The sequence below is a fragment of the Pituophis catenifer genome, unplaced genomic scaffold (assembly GCF_029215685.1).
Source record: "Pituophis catenifer annectens isolate HBS135680 unplaced genomic scaffold, rPitCat1.0.hap2 SCAF_1, whole genome shotgun sequence".
Classification (NCBI taxonomy): domain Eukaryota; kingdom Metazoa; phylum Chordata; class Lepidosauria; order Squamata; family Colubridae; genus Pituophis; species Pituophis catenifer.
In genome coordinates, this window is record NW_027256881.1 from 237,551,658 (window position 1) to 237,561,099 (window position 9,442).

The following is a 9,442-nucleotide window of genomic DNA, read 5'->3' on the forward strand; positions in this document are numbered from 1 at the left end:
AACCAGGAAAGGGTATTAGATACATTTGCTGCCTTGAGTTCTTTACATAATTAATAAAGGTGGATATAAATTTTTTAAAAAATCAGTCCAGGTTTGCAAGAACTGGGTCAGAGTTTTCAGCCAGTCCAGAGGTCAGAATTGCATGGATTGTCACAGCAGAGATCAGATAATTGTTTTCAACAAAGGAGCATGGGTCAGGTCTGCCTCTTAAATCAGGTTGCAGCCAGCTGTTGCTAATCAACAAATTTACTCCCCTGCTTGGCAAGAAGCTTCATCAAATGTCTCTACTCTGTTCTGCTCCCTATATGTGAGGTTATTTTGGGGGAGGGAAGGGGACCTGGGAGGCTTATGTCACCCTCATCTGTCTGCTCCAGTTTTCCAGGTGGTTCCTGTTCTCCATCAGCCTCATGTAGTTCCTGGTTTGTGGTCTCTTGAGACTGACATTCCACAGGTTCAGATGGATGCGTTTCTTCCAATTTAGAGTCTGAGGCAGTGGTGATATTCATTTTTTTTTACTACCAGTTCTGTGGGCATGGCTAGATGGGCGTGGTGTGGCTTGGTGTGCATGGCTTGGTGGGCGTGGCACAGGAAGTATACTGCAAAATCCCCATTTCCACCCCTCTCCTGGGGGAAGGATATTGGAAAATCTCCATTCCCACCCCACTCTGGGGCCAGCCAGAGGTGGTATTTGCTGGTTCTCCGAACTACTCAATATTTCCGCTACTAGTTCTCCAGAACCTGTCAGAACCTGCTGAATTTCACCTCTGGTCTGAGGCCTGGGCCATGAAAGGCAATAGAGTTTTCTGTTGACTCAAGAATGGAAGTAACACCCCTCCTGCGTGAGCTGCACTGGCTCCCGGTGGTCTTCCAGGTGCGATTCAAGGTGTTGGTCACCACCCTTAAAGCACTCCATGGCTTAGGACCTGGGTATGTACGAGATCGCCTTCTGCCACCGATAGCCTCCCACTGACCAATATGCTCCCACAGAGAGGGATTCCTCAGGGTGCCGTTGGCCAAACAATGTCGACTGGTGACACCCAGGGGGAGAGCCTTCTCTGTGGGGGCACCTGCCCTCTGGAATGAACTGCCCCCGGAGATCCATGATCCCCGATTTACGTAACTTTCACCGAGCCCTTAAGAGTCTTCTGTTCCAACAGGCCAGGCTGGCTTAAAATATGAATTTTAATTTGGTGTTTGTAGTTTTTAATATAAGGGCCAAATTTTTATATATTTTAAATTGTTTTTAAATTTTGTGGGTACATGTTTGTTTTAATATGGCTGTACACTGCCCTGAGTCCTTCGGGAGAAGGGCGGTATAAAAATTTAATTAATTAATTAATTAATAAATAATAATAATAATAATAATAATAATAATAATAATAATAATAATAATAATAATAATAATATTAAAAAGAGACAGACTTTTTAATTTAAAAGGTCTGTGCCTTTTTGCCCTCAGAATAGCAGAACCTTGATGTCTACTTTTGGCATATTAGTTGAAAGGGGCTCTAGGAGCCTAAAACAAGATAGAGATTTGAGTTATAAGTAACCCTGGCTGTTGTCTCACTCCACTTTACAGGAAGTCCTCAACTTACAACCATTCATTTAGTGACCATTCAAAGTTACAACAACAATGAAAAAAGAGTAAGTTATGATTACTTTTCACATTTAGGACCGTTGCAGCATCCCCATGGTCACATGATCAAAATTCAAACGCTTGGCAACTAGTTCATATTTATGATGGTTGCAGTGTCCCTGGGTCACGTGACCCCCTTTTGTGACCTTCTGACAAACAGAGTCAGTGTGGGAGCCAGATTCACTTAATAACCATGTTTCTAACAACTTTCAGTGATTCGCTTAACAACTGTGGCAAGAAAGGTTGAAAATGGAGCAAAACTTACTTAACAAACGTCTCACTTAGCAACATAAATGTTGGGCTCGATTGTGGTCATAAGTCAAGAACTACCTGTAGTACATCAATTAAAGTTGATAATTGACAAGGCTTTAAAGATGTATCCATCTGTACTGCAGCATTTCTTTGTTTTTATGATGGTTAATTATGATTGTTTCATTAGCCTTAGACCCGTGCACAGGATTCTTTGTTCAAAATACAGTCCTGTTTCTCTTCCAAGCTTTGTGTGAACGCACACAGTACTTGGCAATTGGCACTAGTGACAGAACAGATGGAAGCTTAAGTGTGCCACAGGCTTTTCACTGGAATCCAATCCCTTGCAGAGCAGACAAGTGGGAGGAGATGAAGTGTGACTTTCGAGGATGACAAGATATTAACAGAGGCAATCCATGAGAGAGGCACTTCCCAGAAAGTGGCTTCACACAGCTATGTAAATGAAAGATGGTGCAGGCTGGTGGGTGATGGGGAGAGAATGCAGTCCATTTCATTGGATCCTGAATTCCAGTAGTAGTCTACATTAAAGTATCTCTTCGTTATACTACTAATCATTCAGAGCATTTTGCCCAAAGTTCTTGATTTTCATTTTCTAGTCTGTTCTGCAACAGGCTGATGCATAATGCAGAGCCCTCTGCTTATCCCATTCTGACTTGAAACAGCATCTGGCTTCCAGTCACAAAACACTGTAAGATGATAGTTTTCATTATGCCAGCTTCGGCTGGTAAATATACATGGTGTTTTCAAAAGGTCAAAATTCATTATTGGGCTTCTAGGTATTTATGGCTTTACAGCTATGCAATATTCATAGACTAGGCTTCTATGCCTAGTCTAACCTGAATGATAACTATATTATTCTTATTATTCTATTTTCCTGTGTTATTTTGAACACTCTAAAACTTAATATAAGAATGCATAACATGTATTCCATAGAAGGTAAAACTAGAGTGTACAAAGCATTATAAAGAGCAGGGTGGATTTTTTACTGTTTTCTTTTGATTTTTGATTTGATTTTTTTCCCTGTTATACAATAACTTCCATCTTTGCTTGCTACCTCTTGATGAGTATCAGATGATGATGTTATCTTTAATAGCAATAGCACTTAGACTTATATGCCACTTCATAGTGCTTTACAGCCCTCTCTAATATGTTTACATATTGCCCCAACAATCCTCATTTTACCAACCTCAGAAGGATAGAAGGCTCAGTCAACCTTGAGCTGGTCAGGATCGAACTCCTGGCAGTCAGCAGAATTAACCCACTATTTATTTATTTATTTATTTATTTATTTATTTATTTATTTATTTATTTATGAGATTTATATGCCACCCTATCTCCAGCCAGACTCAGGGAGGCTCACAACAGTAAAAAACATCTAATGAAAAAGTTAAAAAGAAATTAAATCCAAATCTCATAATTTAGCAGTTAAAAGTGCAATTAAGACTAACAAGTTAAAAATTAAAACCCCATCAGTCCAGGCCAGCCAAACGAAACAGCCACGTTTTCAGGCCACGACGGAAAGAGCGGAGGTCGGGGGCCACCCAGAGCTCCAGGGGCAGTTGATTCCAAAGGGTAGGTGCACCCACAGAGAAAGCTCTCCCCCTGGGGGTCGCCAGCCGACACTGTCTGGCTGACGGCACCCTGAGGAGGCCCTCTCTGTGGGAATGCACCGGGCGACAGGCAGCTGTTGCTGGCTGCAATATACTGCATTCTGACCACTGTGCCACCACGATTCTGTATAGATCCCTGTGGGTAGCTTTAAAATGCTCTCTAGTTTTTTTGACAATGGCTTCCGAGGGTTCTATGATCACTCTCCATCTTCATTCTTATTTCCACAAATGAAATGATGACATCTTGTACACCCATGTACATTATGACATCATGGCTAAAATTTCTTTCAGTATGAAAATAATTCTGCTGTCTCTCTGAGGGTATGTCACTAGAAACATTCCTTGAATTATTGCTGTTCGGTAAGCAGTAGCACCAGCGAAAGAGTAGCCTTTTTAATCAATATAATATCTCAGAACTGATGCTGTACTTAACAAACCCTTAAGCACTAAAAATGCCTTGCCATGTACATAATAATAATCATAATCAGCCTTTGTTACAGTAAAGACCAGCATAACAATGTATATCTAACCATTGAAACTCAACATTCTGCAATAGCAATTCTCACAAAAGAGTGCTCGGTCTATATTTCATATAAATGAAACCAAATAACCATCCTTAAAAACTTGGCAATTTCAACCCATTCTGTGGACAATGCAGTTAGTAATAGCCTCCATTTATGAAAATGTGGCTCAAATATTTTATTTCTGCCAATCGAAATCTACATTCTGCTGCATTTAGTTTCAGATTTCTTTCTCTTCATCTGGTCAATAATTGTGTTACTTATTTTTTCATACTTATTTTTTCCCCAGATCAATATATCATTAAAAAAACAACATATGGCTTCTTCCATATCTTCAAAGAATAATGTTACATTATTTTCTGATGCACTTCAAAGTGTAGACTTTTTCTCCTGACAGTCCTTTTCATCTCTTCATTTGAATCAAACCTTTTCCCATGAAGCTAACCCTTCAGCTGTGGGAAAAGGTGGAAATTGCAAGGCATCAAATCTGAAGGATGGGATAAGATGATGAGATTCAAATAGGTAATTACAGGTTTGTAATTACATTTGTAATTACACAGAGTCCTCAGATTATAACTGTTTGTTTAGTGACTGTTCAAAGTTACAAACGCATTGAAAAAAAAAATGACTTACGGGCAGTCCTCACACTTACGACTGTTGCAGCATCTCCATGGTCATATGATCAAAATCCAGTGCTTGACAACCAGCATGTGTTTATGATGGTTGCAGTGTCCCAGGGCAGTGGTGGGTTGCTACCGGTTCGCCCAGTTTGGGCGAACCGGTAGCAGCAGCAGCAGGAGGTTCCGCCCACCTGCCTGGATATCATCAAATATGATCTGCGCATGTGCAGAAGTGGCGCGTACACGAGCGAAGCGAGCGCGTTGTGCAAGTGAACCGGTAACAAAAGTATGTGAAACCCACCCCTGTCCCAGGGACACCTAACTGCCATTTGTGACCTTCCCAGATGGCTTCCAACATGCAAAGTCAATGAAGGAAGCCAGATTTGTTTAACAGCTATATCATTTAACAGCTACAGTGATTCACTTAACAACTGTGACAAAAAAAGGTTATAAAATCAGGCCCAATTCACTTATAACCACCTTGCTTAGCAACAGAAATTCTGGTCCCAATTGTGGTTGCAAGTCAAGAACTATCCGAATAACAGAATAAGAGAGTTGGAAGGGACCTCGGAGGTCTTCTAGTCCAATCTCTTCTGCTGAAGCAGAAGATCCTATAGTACCCATTTCAGACAAATGGTTGCTCAATCTCTTCTTAAAAACCTTCAGTGATAGAGCACCCACAATTCTGAAGGCAAGCTGTTCTACTGATTAATTGGTCTGTCAGGAAATTTCTTCTTATTTCTAGGTTGATTCGCTCCTTGATTATTTCCATCCATTGCTTCTTGTCCTGCCTTCAGGTACTTTAGAGAATAGGTTGACCTCCTCTTCTTTGTGGCAGCCCCTTAGATATTGGAGGGCTGCTATCGTATCATGGCATACCTGTACAAAGTATGAGACTTAGAATTGTAGTTTTTTTACCTTTTCTGCTTCCAGATTCCTCTTAATTATTTCAGAATTTTAAGTGTTGCAATGTAGTGCCCTAATTTAATAGTGGTACCAGGTTCAAGGAAATCCATACTCTACAAATAATAACATTTGTCCAAAAAAAATAATAATGTGAAACTGAATTTTTGTGCCAAAGCCTATGTTTGGCTTTTTTCTTTTTCTTTTCTTCTTTTTTAACAAGTCCTAAAATTTCTGGATCCTAATGATGAGTCCATGTTTCATCTGCTATCATAATGATATGATGAAATTTCTCACCTTCGTTTTTCTAGTTGTGACCATTACTGACAAATTTTCACTCTTGGAGCTTTCATCTTTTCAGTCACTGTGCAAGGAAACATCTTGCACAAATCTTCCAGTATTGGAGAACAGTAATATGATTCACATGTTCCTGTGCAATGCCAAATTTGACAGCAATTATAGTTTGAGTGACCCACCAACTGGCAGTTCATCTCATTTGCTATGGCAGGTCATCCACTTCATTCTTGATCACACAAATCAGCTCTTTCCAGTTCACCATCTTAACATTTGTGGCTCAGTGACATCTAATATTCACATCAACACAGTCATGATAATAATAAAACAGCCTAGATTCAGTGACGAATTTCATTTAGAGGGATTATTCTGTCAGTCAAAAATTCAGTTATGGCACATTGCTTAAAGCACACTTTATGTTTTCATATGACAAACAATATCAATACCTTTTGTTTCCCCTTTCACAGCAGCTTCCTACCAAATGAAGTAAAAGAACAGATACTGCAAAATTTGTCTTTGCTTCCAGCATCTAAGCACTGCCATCTGTTGGCAAATCTTAACATTGGCAGATCTGTTGGCAAATCATAACATTACTTTTCATTTAACCTTTGTGAATACTTTGTCTCTCAGGAGCATGCAAGAACGAAAACTGATGGGCATCTCTACAGTCTTCTTATCAGCTTTACCAGCCGCACAATAAAACTCTTTTTTTTTTTTGCTTCCACCTCCCCCAGATTTCTACAACATGACTTCCAAAATCCTCTAGAAGCAAGCCTGTCAAACTGGTGGCCCGCAGGCTGAATATATCATGCACAGACCACACCAGATACGTCACACACAGGCCACACCCACCCCAGCTCCGCAAAGGCAAAAAAGAGTCATGATACGTCATGATTCGGCCTGTGACACGATTGAGTTTGACACTCATGCTCTAGGCTTTAACTAATTCATCTTAACTCAGTCTGCTCCAAGAACTAAAAGCTATATATGTTTCTTAGACAACACTAAAAAAGGTCCATCCAAGCATAAATATCTATAGCAAACCAAGATTACATTCAAATGAAAACACATTGACTTCATGACGCAAAGGCTAGCCTTAAGTTCTGACACAAGCAATAAATTGTGATTTTGTATTAGGGTTCATGACATATTTATCTGTTGCCTTCCCTCTCCCCACCCCTGTCCATGGATCTGAGGATAATATGAAGAACTTTATTCTTTGATTAACAACAAGAATCTAAGAATATACTTGTCTCCATTTATACATATTTAGGTATATTGCTGCTAGTAACATGGATATCATCACAGTGCTACAATAATTTATATATTACACTTGAGTAGTCCATTACTGACAACTACTTCTTATTTTGCTTTGATGTTTTTGTATTATTTGTTACATTATCTTGAAGTTATATTGAGGAACAACTAGATTTGAACTGGAACTGAAGGGTTTTTAAATTCAATAAATAAATAAATCCAAAAACAAAACTGGAGGTTCTTTGGGTAATGATTACCCCTCCCACATATGTGCTAGTCGTTCCTGACTCTAGGGGGCAGTGCTCATCTCCGTTTCAAAGCCAAAGAGCCAGCGCTGTCCAAAGACGTCTCCGTGGTCATGTGGCCAACATGACTAAACACCAAAGGCACATGGAACACTGTTACCTTCCCACCCAAGGTGGTCCCTATTTTTCTACTTGCATTTTTTTACGTGCTTTCAAACTACTAGGTTGGCAGAAACTGGGACAAGTAACGGGAGCTCACCCCGTTACACGGAACTAGAGATTCAAACTGCTGATCTTTCATTCGACAAGCTCAGTGTCTTAGCCACTGAGCCACAGTGTCCCTCATTGACAGATACAATACAATATTACCGGAGAAGAAGTTACGCAAGATTAGGTTAACAACTCTTAATGCCTTTTTGGCAATGTTATGAATAGAATAGAATACAGCAGAGCAGAGCAGAGCAGAGCAGAGCAGAATAGAATAACAGAACAAAACAGAACAGAACAGAATCTTTTATTAGCCAAGTGCGATTTGACCCACAAGGAATTTGTTTCCAGTGCATAAGTCCTCAGTGTACATACAAGCAAGAAGTGATAAACCATGACCATAATAATTTAATTTAATTTAATTTAATTTAATTTCCAATTTATATACCGCCCTTCTCCCTGAGGACTCAGGGCGGTGTACAGCCAAGATAAAAAACATAGAATACAAATATTAAAACATTTAAAATATATATAAATTTTGGCCCGAAGTTAAGAATCACAAACTAATTAAAAGAATTTAAAAATTTGTTCTAAGCCAACCCGGCTTGCTGAAAAAGATAGGTTTTCAGGGAACGACGGAAGGCATTGAGGTCATGGATTCTTCTTATCTCCGGGGGCAACTGATTCCAGAGGGTGGGAGCCCCCACAGAAAAATACATAAAATACATTCATCATAAATCATACAACATTCAGTGATAATCATAGGATACTAAATAAGCAATCAACACAAATCATACTAGGATACTTAGTCATAAAGGATAAGAAAATAGGTAATAGGAAAGGTAAGGATAATAGTAATACAACCCTACTTAGTAGCTTGTTTTGGCATGCAATGCCCTAGTGTTGTCTTGAGAGAAAGAATTGAAACAATTTATGTCCAGCATGTGAGGGGTCTGCAGATATTTTCACAGTCCTTTCTAGCTCGTGCAGTATACAGGTCCTAAATGGAAGGCAGGCTGGTAGCAATTGTTTTTTCTGCAGTTCTAACTATCCATTGAAGTCTGCGTTTGTCTTGTTTGGTTGCAATGCCAAACCAGACGGTTATAGAAGTGCAAATGACAGACTCAATTATTCCTCCATAGAACTGTATCAGCAGCTCCTTGGGCAGCCTGAGCTTTCTGAGTTGGCTCAAGAAGAGCATTATTTGTTTTCCTTTTTTGACGATGTTTTTGATCTTGGGTGCCTATTTTAAGTCTTGAGGTATTATAGAACCTAGAAACTTGAAAGTCTCTATGGTTAATATTGTGTTGTTTAGTATTGTAGGAGGTGGTAGAATAGCAGGATTTCTCCTAAAATCTACTATCATAACTAGTTTTGAGTGTATTCAGTTCAAAATTGTTCTGGCTGCACCACAAGGCAGATTTGTTGAAAAAGCGAAGTAAAAAGTGACACCAGTTCAACTGAGCTAGATTATACTCAGGATACTGCCAATCAACTTAAACCAGGGGTAAAATCTACTTACCTTCCCTACCGGTTCGGAAGTGCATGCACTGTGCCTGCACATCACATACACACCATGCATGTGTGTCACATACACACTTGGACAGTATAAAACAGATGACTTCCTGTTTAAAACCAGGAAGTAACAACGACCAGGCGGGTGGGTGGAGCCTCACACTGCCATCGCTACCAGTTCTCCGAACCACCCGCCGCCATCGCTACCAGTTTGGTCCGAACTGGTAGCATTTCACCCCTGCCTTAAACCTAAAAAACTGTGCAAATGTACATTCTGTACATCTGCAAAGATCATTGTAATTAAGGACAAGCAGCAAATTTTCTATACATTTCAATTGAGTCTCTTTGGGCATGCACCAGGGAT